At 50.2% G+C, this 21,589-nt stretch overlaps 1 protein-coding gene across 3 annotated transcripts in view; it reads left to right on the top strand.

Annotated features, from left to right (window-relative positions):
* Positions 1–4,604: 4,604 nt before the first annotated feature.
* FBXO34 (F-box protein 34) overlaps positions 4,605–21,589 on the top strand; it is a 124,580-nt gene continuing 107,595 nt past the window's right edge. The window contains exon 1 of one of the 3 annotated variants that reach the window (XM_069637602.1): positions 4,605–4,759. The gene's annotated coding sequence lies outside the window, so the exon portion shown is untranslated. Of the gene's footprint in view, positions 4,890–21,589 lie in introns of all 3 variants that reach the window. The other 2 variants (XM_069637601.1, XM_069637603.1) reach the window with 2 other exon arrangements.

Here is a 21,589-nt window from a genome sequence, read left to right as displayed (position 1 = left end):
AACACAGCAGTGGAACAGGCGGAGGACCCCCTTCCCCACTGAGGCTGCAAGCATGGGAGGAGCGTTGCAGCAGCGTCCTCCACCTAGAGGGAATCCATGGGATCGGGGAGGCTGAGGCAGGGGTGAGCCAACCTGCAGATGCCGGTAAGTGCCCAAACATGAATGCCACATGAAAATATGCAGTTGTGAGTACTGGGCCAAAGGACCCATTAACAACCCCCCCCCAGGCAGTGCATGTGTGGGCCAAAGGACCCATTAACAACCCCCCCAGGCAGGGCATGTGTGGGCCAAAGGACCCATTAACAACCCCCCCCAGGCAGTGCATGTATGGGCCAAAGGACCCATTAACAACCCCCCCAGGCAGTGTATGTGTGGGCCAAAGGACCCATTAACAACCCCCCCAGGCAGTGCATGTGTGGGCCAAAGGACCCATTAACAACCCCCCCCCCCCCAGGCAGTGCATGTGTGGGCCAAAGGACCCATTAACAACCCCCCCCCCCCAGGCAGTGCATGTGTGGGCCAAAGGACCCATTAACAACCCCACCCCCCAGGCAGTGCATGTGTGGGCCAAATGACCCATCATGATCCGTATGGCAACCAATATCACAGAATGCATACACCAGCAATCAGATGCATGTGACTAACACTATTCAATGTACAATCTTAATGACGCATGTGATGCACCCATCTGCCACCACAACAACACTAATTGCATGTCCTTTGTGTCCCCACAGCCGTTTCAAGTGACAGTGATACTGCACAACAGGCCAGCCAATCTGCACCGGCAAGTACACAAGCCACTGCCACCACACAGGAGGATGCTGCCAGCAGTTCTGCACCTCTGGCCACATTACCAGCCACTACAGATGTGCGGCCCACCACCACCACCGACATCCCCACCGTCTCCACACTGCCTGAGTCTAAACAGGTGCCACGGGAACCTATCATGGCCACCCAACACAACACCAAAGGCAGCAGCACTGCAGAGGGGGCGGCCTGCAGTGATAACAGTGCCCCGCAAGAGCACTCGGAAAAGGGGCCACAGGGGGAGATGCCCACATTGGAAGACCTGGGCTCCTTCCATGAGCTGGAGTTCAGCCCCACATCACTGGGGAGTCCCATGAGATCGCCCAATCCATCCATGGCCGAACAGAATGCCCGCATGCAGCCGGATGGAGGACCAGCAGGCTACCCTCACCCAGCTGGTGGAGAGGCAGTTAGAGGAATCCAGGCTGCAGAGGGAGAGCTACAGCGCCTCAGTGCGTCACCTGTCGAGGTCCATCGGACGCTTTGCGAGCACTATAGTGACCCTTGCACGCCATGTGCGGGAGGGCAACGACCACACCTCCAGGCTTGTAGAGGCCAACAGGCAAATCTGGCACGGATGCCCTCAATCCCAGATTCTGCCCAAACACAACCACCCCATCCAGCTCCACTACTGCCAGTCCAAGGAGGCGCTCGAGTAGGCTAACTGGTCCCTCGGGCAAGGTTGCACAGGCACAGAAGCGCACACGGAAGTGATGGCATGTGCGTGGGGCAGTGCAGGACACATGTGGACTACAAGGGTGTGAGAGGGGTGGGCACGTTTGGGTGGTGGGGTAGGTAGTTTTGGGGGTTTGAATAATGGGGTCTGGGTGGGGGTGGGCACGTTTGGGTGGTGGGGTAGGTAGTTTTGGGGGTTTGAACAAACAATGGGGTCTGGATGGTGGGTGGCCCCGGGTGTACAGCTTCCCTAACCAATGCACCTCCTTCCCTGTTGTTATTACATCAATACATCACCATTTCGAATCAAGACATACATGTGTGGACATTGATCATTTATTTTGCAGTGCAACTATTAATTCATTGTCGTCACCATGTTCGTGCATTTCTGTGAATGTGCTGTGACTCAAAAGTAAATGAGAATCAGGGCATCCCGTGCTCTCTGGCCATCATGTGGACCCCCAGGGGGAGGCGGTGCCATCCCATCCCCATCCCCATGTCCATCCCCATCCCCATCTGCGTCTGGTGGCATTGGGATGTTCCTGCGCAGGCATATATTGTGCAGCATGGCACATACGAGCGTGATTTTACCCGTCTTCACTGGGCTGTACAGCAGTGATCCGCCAGATCTGCTCAGACAGCGGAAACGGGCCTTCAGCAGTCCAAATGTCCTCTCAATCATTCCACGTGTGCGGATATGTGCCCTATATTATGCCTCTTCATGCCTGTTCCTTGGTCTCCGTACAGGTGTCATCATCCATGGCGTAAGTGCATATCCCGCATCACCTATATGGGATGTAGATGGGGGAACATGTCAGTGTTTGTGGCATCATGTCCTCATCTGCTGCTGTGCATTCTTGTATCATCATTCATTCATGCATATGTACCACGCAGTGTATGGAGGTATGTTTTGGGCATCACGATGTATGTCGCTAACTGGATATGGGCCTACACATTAACTTGCATGTTTACTGTGCCCTGCGGGTGACATTTGATTGTGTGCATGTCAAGGTGCAGTGCTGTCCACACATGGCAGAGTGACTCCACTGTACGGAAGTAGTAAATACACGTCGTCTCATTTACGTGCCTCTCGTGCCTTTTGAGGCAGTGTTTCAATTGAGGGTGGGTGTCTGCAGTGGCACAAGGTTCATGGGACAGTGACGGGATTGGCTGTGCCAGCGTGTGCACGGGCACATTGTGGTGCCCTGTCATGTCTTCCTTCATGATGTTTGGCATCTGCTGTGTATTTGGTAGATGGGAGGGTGGTGATGCATGTGCGGTCACAGCGGCACACTCACAATGCTCATTGGCCTGGACACACACACACACCACTTCGACAGGGTTGTAGCATCGTCAGCTGTACTCACCCAATAGCCATGTGCTTTGTCCGGCATAGCGTTCCATGTACCGTGGCAACGTGGAATTCCGCAGTACCATTGAGTCATGTGATGAGCCTGGGAAACGTGTGCAGCAGTGTGTAATCAGTTGCATGGCATCACAAACCATCTGGACATTCAAAGAGTGATACTGTTTCCTATTGCGGAACACCGCCTCAATTGCACGTGGTACTGTCAGCTCAACGTGGGTGCAGTCAACTGCACCTATGCAATTTGGCATGCCTGCTACGGCATGGAAGGCCAACTTGGTGGCAATGACCTCGGGGAGGGTGCGGGGTAGGGCTATGTGTTCCGACATATGGCGCAACAGGGCATCCAGTACCTGTACCAGGATTTTGGAGAAACAGAGTTGTGATATGCCGTGCAGCTCACCAACCGTGTGTTGATAGGTGCCAGTGCCAAGGAAATGCAGTACTGAGACAACCTTCAAGAGGGGGGGGGTGGCGGTGGGGGTGTCAATTAGGCTGCTGATGTTGTCCTCAATCATGGCGGTGATGTGCAGGATTGTTGCACGGTCCAGCCGGTATAGTGTGTGGATCTGTCCTGGGGTGAGGTCCAGGGTGAGGACCTGATGCGTGGTATTGCTGGCTGGCGGCGGGGTCGGGCTGGCTGGGCAATGGGGTTTGCCATAGCTGCAGGGTTGGCTGGTTGCCGCCTGCGCCTCCTACGCCTACGCCTCCTCCTCTGCGCCATTACTGCCACCATGTGCAGTGCTGCCTGTTGGTTGAGTAGGCCCAGTCCCAGTGCTACTAGATCTGCTGCCTGCATGGTTCTGTGTTGTGTTGGGCTGGGTGTGGCACTTTTGTAGGCTCCCAGTGGCCTGCTAGGTCCAGCTGGGCTGATTTGGTGCACCTGTGCCCTGATTCAGTTCAGCAGGCAGTGTATAACGCCATGTTCGCGGTGGCGGCGGTTCCGCCACCGTAATCACGGTATTTACGCCATTTTTTTGCCGGTATTTCTGTGTCCGCGCTAGTTGTGATGCTCACGGTGTTTCGTGTTGACGGTAACGGAGGGGTTTCCGTGCAGACGGACTTAACGGGACCCCTATTTCCGCGGTGGCGGTTTAGGGTGGTGCTATTACCGGGGCCGCAGGTCATGATTTGGCGGACATGGAAACGGTGCCGGTATGGTTTTACCGGCAGTGTTAATTCCGGACCGGAGTACTTGTAATGAGGCCCAATGTATCAAGTCTGCAGTACGGTATTGATTGTCTTGATTATTAGATGGATTTTAGGGTTTTTAGTGGGAGATGTAATAACTCTTTCTTTTACCGGGATTTATGAAATTGTTTTCATTTTAACGATTTGTTAAAGTTCTTGTTGAGCTGTTAACAAGTAGTGATAAATAAAAAATAAAGATGAATTAAAACTATATGAATTCATTCATTGTGATGTCCTCAGGGTTAAAACCCATGTGAGGAACCTTCCTGTAATATCATCAAATGGTTAGTAATCTTTCCGATTCAGGGCATTATAGTGAATTAACGTTCATACTTATGATTCCAAAAGATAAACAGTTAATTGCCTGCAAATAAAGAGATCCGGCTCACATCCAGTCTGCCGGCATTATAACCACAGACAACACAGGTGTATTTGCATTGGGACTAACCAGTACATTACCTCTTCGAGCCTAAGTTCGTTATTTATAAGACAGCTTCTTCTGCGGGGCCTGAAGTTGTATTGACGTGTGCATTGTTTAAGTGTTGTCTGTGGCAAAAAGTGAAATAAAGTTTTCATGCTACCAGATAGTCGGCAGTATCTGCCAGCGACAGGCGCAGGGGTTGCGCATGCGCACTGCTGCTTTACAACGTCACGGGCGGCGCTGCCATGGATTGTAGATAGAATTTGGGTTTAAGCGAGAGCACCGGGTTTGGTGACAAGGTTGGTATGAGCATCGCCTCTCACCTCTGCAGGGGGTTGGTTCCAGCAGCTGCGTCGGTTCTCGCGGCTAAGCGCCGGAGGCCGCGCGTGGATACCGTCCTGTTGTGGCCTTTCTCTACCGAAAGCAGAGGTATGTAGGGAGGGTGGCGATACTAACTCCGATCTCCTAATCAAGCATCCATGCCTTATTACCCCTGCGTCTCCCGCTTACGATAGACCTCTGACTTCGTCCTCTGCGCGAGCGTGCAACTAGCACCTTTACCAGCCGACGGCTTCTTAGATAGGGGAGCGGGCTAGGAGGCGTTTTCTCGTAGAGGAAAGTAACTCTTGTGCCGAGGTTCATCCCTAGCAACTTATTTTGCCCATTTCAGGTTCTCGCACATTGTAGTTGCAGCTCAAACGCGTTCCAAGGTGCACCTTAACACCCAATGCGCGTTACTGTTCCGCGAGGCTTGTTTACCGCCCTCCCTCCGTAAACATACACACTCGCCTCACCACCGGCGTACATCCAAACGAGCCTTTCGTTCTGCGCTACAAGCTGTCCCCGAATTTGAACATTTGATTTGAACGGACGGGCGTTAACACGAAACTTGTATACACTACTACTCCAATAAAGCAAATAATCCAACTCTTACTTCCACCAGAAACATGGAAAACATCTATTATATTATGTCGTGGTTTTACGGCATATGCGAGAGAGCGGTCGAGTGGGTTAGGCTAGTGGAGGGAGAGGTAATGTTCACGGTTGCCTTGATGATCATACGCGGATACCGGAAGTAACCTGAATTTTGCGTGAGGGTCTGTGTTTAGGTGTTGTCTCTCGAGGATCGGGGTATTTATGTCAAAAACTGAGGGTTTTACCTACCTCTGTGGTGCTGGACGGCGTTGTCTAGGTCCTTGGTTTGTAAGCTGGTCGTAGATGTAGTGTTGGTCAGAGATTTCGGGAGCTAGGCGTAGGAGTACACACATTGCTTAAGTGGCAAAGTTGTGATTTGAAACCAGGTACTTAAACACGCATCTTCCCAGATGCAGTGGGTAGAGACATTGTTTTCCGCCGGCCTATCTTGCAACTGTAGTTTGAAAATACCATTTCAATTTGGAATCCGGTGCCAGAAAAAATGATTTGCCTAACTCAACCGTTTTTTTTTCCTGTAGATTCAGGATTGTTTATGGTGTAAATATTTACTTTGTCGAAACTGTCAACATGTTTTTTTTGTAAACATTTTTTTTATATAGATAATAATTTTATTGGCAAAGGAAATAATCCTGAAAGATAAGGCAGGCTACATACCAAAAATCCCAAAAACGTGTCCTGCTGTGACTTTGGGTTCCAAGGACGTTAGGTTATGTGCTTGATTAGGAGGAGCTTCCCTAGCGGGGAGATCTTGAAATAGTGTGAGCAAACAATTTTGCAGGTCTTCAAGTGTTAACACAATCAGCAGAGGACCTGGGAAATTAAATCTCCCGTCCAAAAATCTCTTCCCGCACCCTTGGATTTAGCACATCATCACAGGCTTGACACTCCTAAATCCCGCCCCCAAGCCCCATTCTCTATTGTATGGATACAAATACCAGAATGCAATTTGCGTGGGTTGAATGTTCTCTTCCGTTTTGAAACCATAATTTGAAGAAGTGGACTTTCTACAAAAGATGATGAAAAGGTGTGTGCGCGCCTCTCTAATGAGAAAATGGGTCAAATACCCTGTTCAATGGAATTTCTTCCAGTCGGAAGAGCCTACCGTTGATTCCGGAACAGGCAAAAGGCCTACAATGGCTAATGGCTATCATCAAACTGTTGAAGGGTGGGCAGGACAATGGATGCGTTGCCAGGCAACAGATAAACAGCACACGGCGGCTGCCATCTTCTCAATAGCACGCATGTTGTTGCTCGGTAAATACTAGCGAGATGAAGCAAAAAGTTTGGTTACAGCAATCTGGTGGATCGTAGGGCTCAGATGGACCAGGTAATTAGATTTGGCAGTAAGTGTTTAGATTACACACTACGCCTTACCCAAATTTATGTTTGCATAGGCATCTCAGATGTCATGCAGGGTATGGTGAAAGCAGGGATGGGCTCCAGCCTTTCTCCTCTTTCTCTCTGACAAAACCTGATTATAGTCCGATATATGAAAGTGTTGTCCAACAGGTGCTCCCCTGCTCCTCGAGAACCATCAAGGACCGCATTGACACCAGCGCTACACCCTTGGCCGATTTCTGCAATTACTCTTTCGCCACTATATGTTTCCTCTCTCTCCTCAAGCACTCCCATGTGCAGCCCCTCCTTAAAAAGCCTTCTGCCGATCCTACATGTCCGGCATCACTCATCACTCGTATCCTGGGCAAACCCTTGGAAAAGCTGGCTTTCTCTCAGCTTACTCTCCACACGGAATCTGTTGAATGCTTCTAATGCGTCCTCTGGTCTCCAGAGCAGCCAGAGACATGGAACCTGCTCTTGAACACCTGTGAAAATCTGTTCTCTGATCTCGACTCCAGCCTTCCTTCTGTCCTCATCCTCCTTGACCTTTCATCTGCTTTTGACACAGTCAATCATGCCAACCTGATCAATCGACTCTGTGAGAACCTGGGCATCATTGATCAGGCCCTGGAGTTGTTGCTCTCCTTCCTCCTAGACTGTCCCTTCCAGGTCCAACTGGGATCCTTTCTCCCCACGACCTCTTTCTCCACGTCTGGTGTTTCCCACCACCTCTTTCTCCACGTGTGGTGTTCCCCAGGGCTCTATCCTCTCGCTCTGGCTCTTCAATGTCTATTTGGCCCCTTTGGCCCACCAGATCTCTACCTTCCCCTCTTCAGTGTTATGGGGATGACACTCTGCTCTCTTTCAGGCTCCTCTCAGCCTCCTCTGCTCTCTCGGTCATTCTGGATGGTCTGTCCGCGATTCAGCACTGGTGCACCTCCAACAATCTCTGCCTTAATGCCAGTAAGACAGCAGTCCTTCTCGTTGGGACCCCTGCTCCCGCTTTCCCTCTTTGGCCGTCCTCCTTGGGCCCCATTCATTTGCCTTCACGTGAGTCAAAAAACTTGGCGTCATCTTTGACTCCGCTCTCTCCTTCTTTCCTCACATCATGGACCTTGCCAAGAAGGCCCACTTTCAACTGAACCCCCTCAGAGGTATTCTTCCTTTACGCACTTTCCCTTAGAAGCTATCTGTCTCCAGAGCCATGGTTCTCTAGGCTGGACTACTGCAACAGCCTCTTTCTCACTCTGCCTTCCTCGACTTTCCGCCCTCTGCAACTAATCCAGCACAGGACTGCAAGACTTATCCTTGGCCTCAAGCCCAGGGACTGTATCTCTCCAGCCCTGAAATCTCTCCACTGACTCCCTGTAGGTGGCTGCAAGGATGAAGTTCAAGACCCTCTGCATCGTCTACAAGGCTTTCTGGGGCAAGGGCCCTCACTACAACCAACTCTTTTCCAAAATACCTTCCTTCTCAAGCCCTTTGCTCAGCTATCTTCAACTGTTAATGGTCAGATGCTTCTCCAGGCAGAGAGTGGGGGGGGGGGGTTATCTCTCTCCTCTGCAGGTGCCTCCATGCCCCCCTCAAACTTGAGCCAGACCACCTTAAGTTCTGGAAGCAGCTCAAGACCTCCCTTTATTCTCTCCCTCTCTGCTTCGCAGACTAGTTACCTGGCTCCTCCATGATCAGTCTCCGCTGCGCACTTAGGGAGTGTAACCTCTATAGGCCCCTGCCCTTCCTCGGAACAATGCTGCACTGATTGCAACCACCCCACCGAGCGCCTCCTGGCACACCTTCCCCTTGCACAATCTGAATCCAACACAGCCTAGTAAGATTGTTTGCCTCATCTTGTTGTGCCTAAAAATACTTGTTTGCAGGCACGTTATAAATGACATGTATCGTAACTCCATCTCCACAATAACTGCTGTCTTTTCTGTATCCAGCATTGACATATAATGATGACACATGTAAGGGGTCAGTAATAATGAAACTCGCAACAGTGTTTACATTTCTCAGGATTAGACTTACTGTGCACACACATAAAATAAACCCACTCTCTACCAGGGGATTCCTCACCTAGTCTAGAATCTTTGGGAACACCTCCTAGCATTCACACACAACTAACCCTCACACTAAACAACATAAACATTAAATACAACATGAATAAAAGGTTACCAAGCACCTAGTGTCTTGGGTGACTTCTAAAGGTCCTGGGATAACCGTGCTTCCCAGGAATGTCCCAAAGTCCATGTTTTCAAGGAACAAAAAGTTTTAACTGTGAAAACCCAGAGGGTGTTTCATGGCCTAGTCCCTGGGGATCCCGTATTCAGTTGGCCAGGGAAAGGCCATGGCTTTCGGATCCCAACCCTGGGGGTGGACATGCAAGGGAGGATCACCTTGGTATGCATTCCTCTGGGAGTGGGGGGGTGAAGCACGTGATGGTGAGGCATGGTATCCCCCTTTTTTCTTGAACCCATCCAACCCTTATACCTGCTTACTTTATGGGAAACTACAACTCCCATAATTCCTCCCCACTTCATATTTACCATACTACTGAGCCGAGTAAGATGAGAAATGAGGGCAGGGCGATTACCTCTACTGACTTGCAATGGCTCTGTACTTCTATCGAGACAATGCAGAGTCAGGCACATAATACGAATTGCATACACCTGCCACTTCTGAACACTCCCTGTCAAGATAAGAGGTGGCATGCACAGGCACACTCTGAGCGAGGCTGGGAACGTGAAGGAACAGCTCTTGTCGTGCCTGATGCGATCCAGGCTGTGGAAGTTGGAAGGGGCTGTTTGCTGTGGAGAAATTGAGTGAGCCAGCCAGGCAAGAATTCCACCCTTTTAGGAAGCCGTAAGCGTTCCACGGCTGAAAAAGGCCCGTTTCCCTCCCGGGTCAACGACAGTTGGGGAGGAGCAGAGGAGGCGTTGGTAACCGCCTTTACTGCTACGGGAAAAGCATTGAAGATAAAAGCCCATCTAAAAAGACCGGTGAGTTATCGAAGAGAAACAAAAGCCTGGTTTGTGTTGAGAGCAAAAACGGCATGTAACAAGAGTTGAAGGTTGCGCGTGTGCTGATAAAACGCATAGTGAAGAGAACGGTTGAATTCTAAGAAAAGGAGACCAAGTAACAGAGGTCCTGCGAAGGAGTCACACATTCGAAAGTCTGTGAAATGGTCTGAGTAATGGAAAGCAGGAGTTGAAGGCAAGAAAGTAACTGCAATGCTGCAGGAAAGTTGATTGAGTGAAAAGCAATATATATGAACCTTGAAAATCGCCAATAGGGCAAACATAAAGAGGGCGTGAACTTTAAAAATTGCTAAGAGGGCTAAAGTATAATTAAAAGTGCCAAGAAGTATTGGTGTTGCATGTGAAGTTTGTAGAGCTGCCAAGAGGGCAAAAGTAAAACTAAAAGTACCAAGAGGCATTGATGTTGTATGTGAACTTTGAAAGATGCTAAAAGTGAAAACTACAAGTACCAAGGAGCATTGATGTTGTAAAGATTGTTGATTTGAAATTGTTTAAGAGGAGGTCGAAGTGGTTATGCAAAGGTCTGTGAAATATCATTGCAATTTTGAAATTCTTCGACAGTAAAAAGAGAAGGGCAGAACGTGGGGAAGGGAACCCCCCCCGCAAAGAGTGAGACATGCTTGAGCCTGGCCGAGGGAAGCCTGTGTTGAATAGTGGCAAAGTGAAAGCCAGGAGCTGAACTGTGTATTTGTGATAAGGCGGTGTCATGATGCCTACCCCCGGAGCGCCAGGCCAGGCCCAGCATCCCCGGGAGCAGGCATCGCGCCCCCGGGTAAAAGGCCAGCGGCCCTTTATAGGGGCTCTTTGGACTCTGTCCTGGCGCCGTTGGCGCCAGGCTCATGTTGGACATCAGTCCTGGCGCCATAGGCGCCAGGCTCATAAGGGGGAAGTGTTTGGTGCACTTACCTGAAGCAGCCCATGCTGCATGAAGAACCAAGCCAAATGAGGCTTAAGAGGGACTATTTTTCTGAAGGAACTATTTTTCTGAAGGAACTATTTTGTTACTTGGGTGGGGCTGTAGAAGAATACTCACCTGGAACTTCTTCCAAAGCTATTTAAGCCACGCCCGGACAGCCACAAGTGCTTCGCGTTGTTCTGCATCCCAGCAGCTGAACGCTCACCGTGTCTGCTCCTGCACCTGGACTCCAGCCACGCCCGCCTCGAACCTGGAACACCTGTAAGGGAATAAGAGAAGAGAAAGGTGAAAACCAAGAACTTATTCAACCTTCTTACCTGCATCCGGAATCTTCACGCCAGCATTCCTGAAAGAAGACTTCCATTTAAAAGAACCGCGTTGCTCGCTGCAGCGCCACGCTTCACTCGCCTGTTCCCGAGGCGCCGCCGGGCTCCATCGCGGCTCTCAGCACCGGTCGCCACAGCTCTGCACCTAGGGGAGAGAAGAAGAGACAAAAGGTGAGCAAGGGAATACAAGAGGAAAGCCGAATTTTCAGCCATATTACTTACCGGCTTTTCTTGGTGAACCATTCCACATCTCGGGTCGGCGCCGCATCTTTGGCAGGTACCGCACCCCGGCCCCTATGGCGAAAGGACAAAAGACATTACTGGGAAATTATAAAGACCTTTTAGAGGGGTCGCCCTCATCACTAACTCACCTGATTTTACCACCGGCAATTTAACCCCTCAATGCATCGCCTTTGTTCTGCACCTGAAATAAAGGACAGAAAAAACAACAGAAAAGGAGGCTCACACTTGGACTTTTGCATCTTCATACTTACGGCGTATCGCTCAGAAAAGTCAAGTGGATGTGCCAGCGCCATTCTGAAAACCAGTGAAGTAACTGGACGAACACGCGCCCCTGCACCAGAAGCAGGATGGAGAGTTCATCCTTCCAAACCATAAGGTGAGTTTAAACCGGGGATTTTGGAGGAAGTCGGAGAAGAACGAAGGGAGGAATGGGGGAGCAAGCACACTATTCAGCAGACAGTTAATCCCCTTTCTCATCTGCAGAAGGATATTCCTACGGGCCAGACAAGCAAGATTTGGGGGTCCTGTTCAATCAGTGGTCCGAATTCTGCGCATCACGCTTGAAGAGGCCACAGCAACCCAGACTAGACCAGCGCCTCCGTGGGAGCCAGGTGAGCGTTACAGGCAGACGCTGCTTAAAGAATTGATTAGACTGTCAAAGCTTGAAGCCCCAGCCGACCTATGAATTGCACCTGCAAGCCAGTGTGTGCAAGACTGATCGAACTAAGCCATCCATCTATGCTTTTAAGAAACTCTAGAGACCCTGTGCTTCTGAACGTGGGGAAGTGAGTTATTACCTAAACCATTCTGACATAAGGCACTATTTTTCCTTTGTGTATTCCTTTTTACAGATTCTTCATTTGAGAAGGAGGGCAAGGTTGGGTTTTCTTAGTATAGGCCTTTATTTTGTCCAGACTGACTTGGACTTGTTTATCTAATGGTCGCGACTACTTGCATTTTAGAGTTGGAGCAAGTTAGGAATTCCACCTAATCCATTAAACTACAAAATAAAGGTTTTCGAAACTTGCATCTATTGTGTCTGTCTACTTTTTTTTTTCCATAACAACATTTTATTGATCTTGCAGGATAAGATGTTACATGCAACAATGCAATATATTACATTTAAATAGTGTCTTTGTAGCCCAATGTGGGTTGGAGGATGGCGGAAATGGTGGGCAGACTCTGGGAGTGGCGCTTAAGTGGAAAAGTTCTGGGCGCTTGTTCCCTCTGATCCGGTATGTTCGGTGGGTGGTCGGGAGTTAGTAGAGAGGGCTGCACTGGAGCCATCTAGTAAGTGGAGGTCTCCTGGTGAGGGTTGGGTATTTGGCCGCGTAGTCCAAGAATGGGTCCCATATATTCAGGGTTCTGTATAGGGAGTCCGAGCGGATTGCTGAGATTTTTTCTGCTACTGCCATCTCCCAGCATTTGGCCCACCATAGGGCGATCGATGGGCCCTTTTTGTCCTTCCATAATCGAGCCATGGCTATCTTTGCGGCTAATAGTAGGTGGTTACATAGACGGGAGATGTGACCTGAGATTGGGAATGCTCCATCGCCGGATTCGCCCAGGAGGACAATTCCTGGGTCCCAAGGGATAGAGAGGCCGGAGATTTCCTTGATATGTTTCAGGACTTCCTTCCAGTATGTTTCTGCCCTTGGGCAGCTCCAGACTAGGTGATATAGAGATCCGGGGGATTGACATCCTCGCCAGCATGTGGCTGGAAAGTCCGGGTTGGCTTTGTGGATTTGGGTGGGGGTGATGTAATATCTGTAGCACAGCTTATAGCCTCCTTCCTTGTTCGTGACGCATTGTGAGCTTTTATGCAGTCTGGACCAGATTTGCCCCCAGCTCTCTGCAGTTATTTCCCGACCAATATCCTTTTCCCATTCCGTCATATATTTTTCTTTCTTTGCTGGGTCCGATCTTTCCAGAAGCCGGTATATGGTGGATATTTTCCCTTTGTTGGTCGGGGATGTTAATGTGAGCTCCAGGGCTGTTGCTTCTCTCGAGCATTTGTCCCGGGTTCTTCTGTGCGAGATCCAGTGTCTAATTTGTGAGTATCGGAATCTTTCCCGTTCCCCCACTCCAAATTTTGATTTGCATCTCTCGAAGGTGATGGGTCGGCCTTCTTCGATAAAATCGCTAGTTTTTGCGAGGCCCCCTGCTATCCAGGCGTGAAAATCTCGGGGCGGGTTTCCGGGGGTAAACTCCGGATTGTTCCAGATGGGTGACATGGGTCCTAGAGGGCTGCGATGTCCCCATTTCCGAGCTGCGGATTTCCAGCATTGAGATGTGTTGGTCGTGGCCGATAGTGGCCCGGAGTTGGTTTGGGATTTTAGTATTGGTAGGTGTGGGAGATCGCGTAGGGGGACCGGACACCAGGACTCCTCAATTTGTCGCCATAGCGGGGGGGTCTGATTCCTGCACCCAAGCAAATGCATGTGATAGTTGAGCTGCTAGCGAGTATCTGGCTAGGTCCGGGACACCCAATCCTCCCAGCGGTTTGCTTTTTGTCATGATTCGTTTATTGATCCTGGGCCTCTTCCCTCCCCAGACAAATTCCATAAGTTTCTTCTGTAGTGTACATATGGCTGGGGGTGGGATTTGTATTGGCAGGGCTGTGCACTGGTATATCCACCTGGGGATTAGGTTCATTTTTACAGCTGAAATTCGTCCGAACCATGAGATTTCTTGTTGTTTCCATCTTTTGAGATCACTTTGCAGGGTACTGAGTAATTGTGGGATGTTCTTCGAGTATAGTCGTTTTGGATTTTCGGTGATCTGGACTCCGAGGTATCCTATGGCGTCTCTGGCCCAGGGAATTGGCGAGAGCGGTGCGAGGGCTGCCTCGTCCAGGGGAGTTAAATTAACGGGTAGTGCTGAAGATTTGGTTAAGTTGACTTTAAATCCTGACATGGTGCCAAACTCCTCTATCTCTTTCCATAGTGTCCCCAGGGAGGCCGCCGGGTCTGTGATAGTTAACAGCACGTCGTCGGCGTAGAGTGCGATTTTATACTCGTGGTTGCCTGCGTGGAATCCTTTTATGATTTCATTTCGTCTGATTCTAGTGGCAAAGGGCTCCATGGATAGAGCAAAGATCATGGGTGAGAGCGGGCAGCCTTGTCTGGTGCCTCTTGTGATGCGGATATGTTCGGACCTAGTGCCATTAACACGAAGTTGTGTGGTGGGAATTTGGTAATTAGCCATGACCCACGCTGTGAAGTTGGGGCCGAAGCCGAAGCATTGGAGGACCTCGTGGATGTATCCCCAGTCCACACGATCGAAGGCTTTGTGCGCATCTAATGAGATTACCGCCATTTTTGTTTTGGATTTGTGAGCGCCTTCAATTAGGTTTAGTACTCGTCGAATGTTGTCGTGTGTCCCTCTGCCAGGGATAAATCCAGTTTGGTCCTGGTCGATTAGGCTTGGAAGAGTTGGGCCTAGTCTTCTGGCTAGTACCTTGGCAAAGATCTTCCCATCATTGTTTAGGAGTGAGATGGGCCGGTAGGAATCTGGGAGTTCGGGGTCTCTTCCGGGTTTATGTAGCAGGATTGTAATTGATTCGGCCATGGATTTAGTGACGGTTTTCGTGGATAGGAAGGAGTTAAATAATGCGGACAATTGTGGGGCCAGAACTCTGGCGAATTTTTTATAGAAGGCTGCGGTTAGCCCATCTGGGCCTGGGGCAGAGGGTTTGAGAGCTTTGATGGCTTCAATAATTTCTTCTACGTCAATGGGAGCCTCCAAGTGTTCCAGATGTGTGGGGTTGCGGGGCGGAAGCGCGCTCAGGTATTCTGGTAGCTCCTTTAGTGTTAGTGGGTCACTGGCCATTATAGACGTATGGTATCTCAGGAGTTCGTTCATTATCTCCGTTTGGGAGAGGAGCAGATTTCCGTTTTCTCCTCGCATTTTTAGTATGTTGTTTCGGTTGCGGAGTGCCCTCAACTTTTGTACCAATATCCTGTTTGCTTTATTTCCTTTGGCGTAGTAAAATTGCTTTGTGTATGCCAGGGATTTGGCTGTCCGGTCAGCACAATGCATTTCCAAAGCCGTTTTCGCCTTTCTCAGGGCCCGCTCGGTTTTCCTTGAGTATTGAGTTTTTAGCTGTGATTCGTGGAGGGATACTTCTTTTTCTAGTTTGGAGTAGGCAATGTTTGAGATCCTTCGCTGTTCAGCTCCGGCTCCTATTAGCACCCCTCTGACCACCGCTTTCATTGCGTCCCAGATTGTACTGATGTGGGATGTTTGTGTGGTGTTCTCTTCAAAGTAGTTTATCAATGAGTCCTCCACTTCGGCTCTTATGCTGATATCTAGAAGGAGTGCATCATTCATTTTCCAGTACCTTTGAGGGGGGGATTTCTGGCCTGAGATGGATAGGTTTACAGTTATCGGGGAGTGGTCGGAGATCATGCGTGTGTGAATTTCGGTATCAGTGACACATGGGAGTAGGGCGTTGGGGATTAAAATTAGGTCAATTCTTGAGAATCCCTTATGAACGTTGGAGAAATATGTGAAATCTCTTGAGTCGCCATTCTGTATTCTCCATGCGTCTACAGTCTCTGTTTCTCTGAACAACTTAAGTAAGGCCAGGGCATGCAGGTAATCATTGTTTGTGGCTGGGAGAGTTTTGTCTAGTAGTGGGTTAGGGATGGTATTGAAATCACCTCCGATAAATAGGTGGCCTTCTCGGAATGCTAGAATTGTTGGAAGGATGTCATTTAAGAACTTATTTTGGGAGGAATTGGGACTGTAGATTGAGGCTAGTGTGATGGGAAGTTCTTCGAAGGTGCCTTTGAGAAGCAGGTAACGGCCGTCTGGGTCTCTTCTTATAGTGATGTTGCGTAGTGGGATTTTGTTGCTGAGAAGGATTGCAACCCCTCTTTTCTTTGATCCGGAGGTGGCGAAGAAGGACTGTTTGTATCTCTTGAATTTTATGCGCCGTTCATCCTCCGCGAGTAGATGCGTTTCTTGTAGTAGAACGATATCTCCGGCCAGTTGGTTCAAGCGGTGCTCGACCGATCTGCGTTTCCTTGGTGAGTTCATCCCCTGGATGTTCCAGGAGAGGAATCTTAACTCGCTTGTATTAGTCGTATCTGGCGGCGTCGTGATGGGGCTGATTCTTGGAATTTATCCCTGGGCTGAACTGTGGGGGATGTATCAGGCTTGATGAGTGTAACGAGGTGTAAGCATGTTTTTGGGTGTTGTTGCATGTTGTACTGCCGGGTCCTTGGTTGATTCTGGGACCATTGAATAAACAAATTGAGTAGTGCATTCTTGCAAGTTTTCGTACTTCTTTCTGAGTTTTCCCTCATTTCCAAACGTTGGGCTGGTATAGGGAATTTCTACCTACTGCCACTGGGGAACTTGTGGCACCAATGCGCTCGGTGTGGCCAACTGGGCCGTCGAGATGAACCGGGGGTAAGCTCGTTGGGGGAAGCCTCTCCGTATCGGTGTGCGAGGGATGTTTGCGAAGTTCTCGGAGGGGCTTCTTTGGACTTGGGAGAACATTGCTTGGGGGAAACCTTGTTTCCTGCATCGGTGAGCTGTTGTTAAGTGTTCAGCCCCTGTCGCCGTCTTTTTTCGGGGGTCCTCTGAGTCTGCGCCGTCTGTTGGATTTGGACCATGATCCCCCTGGTGATGTGTCTCGGGGAGGGTGAGTTGCCTCCTCGGGTTCTGCGCTGGGGTCGGTACCGCCCACGCCCATGAGTCTCTCTGCCTCTTTCAATGACTGTATTTGCCTCTGTGTACCGTCCCATTTGAATTTCACTGAAGTGGGGAACCCCCAGTGGTATGGGATTTTCTTTTCTTGTAGCCAGGTTGTCAGGGGTCTCATTGCTTTCCGCTTCAGGAGTGTGGTGTTCGCTAGGTCCTGGTAAAGAGAGATCGTGGCCCCTCTGAAGGTGATCTGTCTCATTTGCCTTGCTTCTCGCATGATGTCCTCTTTAATCTGGAAGAAGTGTATTCTGGCCAGGACATCCGGGGGGAGCGCTGAGGATTTCCTTGGGTTTGTTCTGTGCACCCGGTCCAATTCTAGGGGGGAGGAGTCTGGGAGAGTGATAATGAATCGGAAGAGATCCGATATGTACGTTTTCAGATCTGGTTCCGGGATAGAGGTTGGGATCCCTCTGACTCTGATGTTGTTCCTTCTTGATCGATTTTCCAAATCCTCCTGCTTTGCGTCGAGGCTGTTACATCTTGCTTCGAGGGCAGCTATCCGGTCTTTGTTGTGTTCCTCTTCGAATCTTTGATCACAGATTTCGGATTCGATTTCGGCAGTTCGCTGTTCTACCTCCCCCATTCTTTTGTCGAGAGTGTTTATTTTCTTAGTAATTTCCTCTGAGCTTTTTTGGATTTCCCTGGTTAGGGCCACTAGTAGCTCTTGTAGGTCTGCTTTGGTTGCCGCTTGTGGCAGAGTGGGATCTGTTTCTGTGGTTGGTGGGGTGGTATTTTTCATAGTCTCACCCGGAAGGTCAGTTTTCTTTGCTCTTTCGGCGGCCGCGGACGACATAAGGGAGATAATGTCCGATTGTTTCGGTGCTTTCCCGCTTTTGGACATTGCCGTGAGGGGTTGCGGAGAGTGGTGGTAGCTCAGTCTTAGCGAGTTGGTGATAGTTATGGGATGCTCGGTCGGTTTTAGGGTTGGAGTTCTGGGTCCGATAGCGGAAGTTGTCTGGTCCAGGGGCGTGGAGGCACAGTAAGGGGTTGCGCCGCTGAGTGGGGCATGAGGGGCCTGGTGCTATCGGGCTTGGAAAATCAAGCTAGCAAGCCGGCGAGTTCGTGAGGTCTCCCTCCGCCGCACTCTCAGGGTGGGCTGATTGTTCTCCCGTCTCCCCCCGACTCCTTACCTCCTGTCCCTTGCGCCGGAGTGAACTGTCGCCGTGTTGAGTACCTGAATTTCCTGCGCCCGGGAGGATGTTGGGGGTGGCAACCCCTGCCGGACTATGGAGTAGCAGCCTCGGGAGGGGAGTTAAAGGTTATGAGGAGCCGATGGTAGTTGAGTGGTGGCTGGTGCGGTCGGGTGGAGGTCGAACTCCGCCGATGATATGCGGGGGGACAGGAGGGCTCGATGCTGTGGTGGATGCTCCGGCAGGTCGCAAGATGGCCGTCGGGCCTGGGGGCGCCGAAGCCAAGGATGCAGCCGTGCGAGTGCAGGCGGAAGTACTGTGATGGTATGTCCGAGCCACCGCCTGCACCGCGTGCTGATGTAGGATGTGGAGGACCGTGGGTCAGGGCCTCAGAGGATCTGTTGTAGTCCTGTGAGTGGGCTCAGGGCTCGCACTCTCCTGATGAGCTTAACGGCTGGACAGCCTCAGGGCCCACGGGCTCCAGCGGCGACAGCGATGTGGAGGCTGATGGCTTCCTGCGGTGGGCGATGTGCGTAGAGGCAGGCAGGCTGTGCGGCAGGCGGCGCCGTTCGGTGCCGGGCTCGGCTGGCGGGCGGAGAGGAGAATCAGCCGCGCCTCCGCCCGGGGATCGGGTCTGATTCGGGCAAAGGCGGGCCCGCTTTCATCGAGCCCGGGGAGTTTGGAGGGTGCCAGTGGTTGGTGGATCCCTCCGCGCCGGGAGCCGAGGGGGGCAGGTCGCAGTAGGAGAGACTCAGGATTAGCGTCCTCGCTACCTGGGGTGCGATGGATTCAGCAATGGGCGACGAGCGGTGTACCCCGGATCATCATCGGCGGTTGCCGGTCGGCAGGGCTTCAATGTCCGCTCCGCCCCCTCCTGGGTGGTCTCCGACTCTTGAAGCTGCGGCGGCCATCTTGCTGCCGAGTGGGTCCCGGGGTTGTTGGGGGGTCTAGCACTGCAGATTCGAGATGAAACCGGGAATCGATCGATCGGCCGGATGGGGCAGGGGAGGTTCACCCGCCGATGACTTCAATCACGGCCAAAATCGGTGGCTGGGAGCGGGTTTTTAACGAAAAGGCGCATTGGGCCGGGCGGGAGCTCTCAGGAAGACATTCCAGATGAGTCGGCTCCAGGCCACCTGAATGTGTCTGTCTACTTTTGATGCCATGCCTTCCTTACATAACCAAAGTTCCAAAGAAAGTTCACACAAATACAAATCCAGTGGCAAAAGAAGTCTCTTTGCTTGGTGAAAAGATTCTTCGTTTACAGTTCCACAGAAGAAAATAACAGTACCAATGGGTTTTCCTGGACGACTTCCTTTCCAGGAAAGATAGATAAAATTGAAGGCAAAAGTACCACTTCCGCTTTGACAACATTGCTGCTTTTAACTTCTGCTGCGTCTTATTTACACAGTTTGTCAGGATGCTTTAAGGTTTGCTCTCTTCTCAGAAACTCCCCTTTACTATAGCACTGTGAGGACAGACTCCCTTGCCCCACAGTTAGTTTCAGCTTCTACTTCCAGTTTTTATATTTGACAAGAATGTGGACAACCACAGCACTGCTACTACAACGTCTGAGATTAAGCCACAGTTCTGCTGCAGCTACTACAACAACTTCTGCAATTAAGTAATTTTGCTACTACAAATGCAAAGATAGGCAACTTAATAAGACTTCGACCTCTACAGGCTGGCAAGGCACTCTTCTTGCTATGCCATAATAAAGGGCAGCCTCTTTTCCTGTCTTACAGCTACCACAACATCTGCTTTTTGCTTTTAGTCCACTTCTTCTTTCATATTGAAAATAACTTCTGTTAACAAATACCCAGCTTCATATACACCCTGCAATGGTTACCCCAAAGCAGTTGTGCCCCTCTTCCAGCTTTTGGATGTTCTTGCTTTAACAACTTCAGAACAATGTATAGTTCTTGAGAGAGAAGGATTCACTTTTATAGGCTTGGGTAATACTTGTTCTGGCTTCACCTTCAACCTCTTCTACGACTTATGCTTCAGCCTTTAATGTGTTGCAAGATGTATACTTTCTACTAGAAACAAAATAAGGTACATGTGATTTATGTATCCCTCTCGAACTGCCACTTCAAAGAAAGACGCGTCCCCACCTTTCGGTCAGCACCCCCCCACCCCCCTTACAAGGTATCAGGGAAACATTGTCTTACATGCAGGCTTTTAAAATGTTGCCTGTCAGTTGCTTGCTTATCAGTTCTATTTCAATTAGGCTACCGGCAACGTTCTCAGTGTTAACTGGAGACATGGGACAACTTGTCAAGATTAGGAACTTCCTCGCCCTCCTCCTCACCTGACTCCTCTGAGATGGACTCTATTGGGATGGTCTCAGTCTTTTTTCGTTCCTTCCGTGTAGTGGGAGTCTCTTTCTTGGGTGCCCTGATCTTATTTTTGTGCAGGTGGGGTCTGGCCCCTCCGGAGGCCTCCTTGGCAGAGAAGGAATCCTGTCCGCGGGGAACCCCGGGGGGCCAGCCCTAAAATCAGGGAAAAAGCACAAAGGCGGAAAAAACCCTGTATCTTCAGATGGGTTCTCTTCCTTGAAAACAGGAAGGCAGTCAACATTGGGAGAATCCAAGAGTAAGTTTGTTTGTGGCTCTATTATTCCTTAGAGTTCGGACAAGAGTGTGGTGAATTGCTGGAAGTGGATGTTCCAAAATAGAAAGATGCCAAATTAAAAATCTGACTGGAAAGGTGAAAAGGAAAGTGGAATGGAGAGAAGGAGAATGAGACGGTCAGCGCTAAGAAGGAAGAACAGAACTAGAAGGACTAAGGTAGGCAGACAGGAAGAACAGAAAGGAAAGGATCATTGCACATAAAGAAAAAGCGGGGAAAGTAATGCAAGATGCTTACGGAGCGGGAGTCTGTTCGGTAAGCGAAAATGAGGTGCCGGGGCTGGCTGCAGAAATCAGCAAGGCGCCGTAATACAAAATAACCCGTAGCAGAAAGATTATGCAAGAAGACAAGAATCCGGAAGTATTCCCAGGCAAACGTAGGATTGGAACCGGACTGATGGGAGGAAGCGAGGTAAGTAGAAAGTAGGGAGTATGAAACAAACAAAAGGCTGGTATGCCAGTAGGCGGCTGAGGATAGATACGGTAGTGGACTCAGAAACAGAATGAAATAAGAATATGGAAGGCAACGGGGAAGTAGACGTTCCGCTGAAGTAGGAACAGGAGGGCAGAATAAAGCAAAGGAAGGAAGAGGGCAAGCGAATAACACAGACAAAGTTTCCTCATGAACTGCAGCGTTGGTAACCGATACAACGCGTCAGTTAGTGGGAGGAGTCAGAATATAAGGACTTGTCCGCCATATTGGGTGAGGACTGGAACGCACGTACGGCAATCAATGCCTCCACCGTTTCCAGACCCTGCAATCCGAGTTCCTGACAGTATACCCCCTTCTTCTCGGGGAACCCTCAGGTTTACCCGGATGAAGTCGGTGAAATCGTTGTACTAGCCGTGGGGCATGG

This window comes from Ambystoma mexicanum, chromosome 14, assembly GCF_040938575.1.
Source record: "Ambystoma mexicanum isolate Mex_15411 chromosome 14, UKY_AmexF1_1, whole genome shotgun sequence".
Classification (NCBI taxonomy): domain Eukaryota; kingdom Metazoa; phylum Chordata; class Amphibia; order Caudata; family Ambystomatidae; genus Ambystoma; species Ambystoma mexicanum.
Note: the sequence above shows the minus strand (reverse complement) of the source record. Positions and strands in the feature narration are given on the sequence as shown.